General features: G+C 52.5%; 1 protein-coding gene across 1 annotated transcript in view; it reads right to left on the minus strand.

Annotated features, from left to right (window-relative positions):
• Positions 1 to 657, minus strand: part of LOC119585868 (serine/threonine-protein kinase OSR1-like) — a gene marked incomplete in the record, with an annotated part of 62,819 nt that overhangs the window by 27,951 nt on the left and 34,211 nt on the right.

Here is a 657-nt window from a genome sequence, read left to right on the forward strand (position 1 = left end):
GCGAGGCTGTGTGAGTCGCGCTTCTTTTAATTATGAGTCAAGACATTCGGGGGGAACCCTCGGCCTCGCCGTCGCGCCCTCCTGCCTCCCGATGCTGCAACACGAAGCAACTGATCTGCTCACTTACGAAACACTTTTATCTATTTTTTCGGCGAAGAACAAAACACGAAACTTGGTGCCTTTCGCAGGCGCGGTTGCCAAGCAGGGAATTTATGGCGCCTTATTCGACTTGGGGACAGACGCACTTTGGCCTTATTTTGCCAAATGCGTCACCGTCTGAGCACGGCAATTATGAGCCGTGCGCGATCGCTCTCACCCGAACCTCCCATCAGACTCGCAACTCTAAAAAGTAGGGGGACTGTGACAGAGATAAGGCGAAATATGGCGACAGCAGAATACTCGTGCCCGATATCATAAGCTACAGCCTGTCATCTCGCACGGGGAAAAAAGAACTGCTAGGACTTCACCGCCGTAGCCTACACGGACTATACAATTCCTGACGTCATTTCAGTCACGTGCGAGTCGAATCTGACGTGCGCGACGCCGTGCTGGAGCGATGAGGAGGATGACGTCTCAGGGCCGATCGCTATTATGAAGTATGACGAAACCTACTGGAACTTTCTGTCAAGGTTCCGACGCTGCTTGGTTAAAAGGCAC

This window comes from Penaeus monodon, chromosome 20, assembly GCF_015228065.2.
Source record: "Penaeus monodon isolate SGIC_2016 chromosome 20, NSTDA_Pmon_1, whole genome shotgun sequence".
In the NCBI taxonomy this organism is placed as follows: Eukaryota; Metazoa; Arthropoda; class Malacostraca; order Decapoda; family Penaeidae; genus Penaeus; species Penaeus monodon.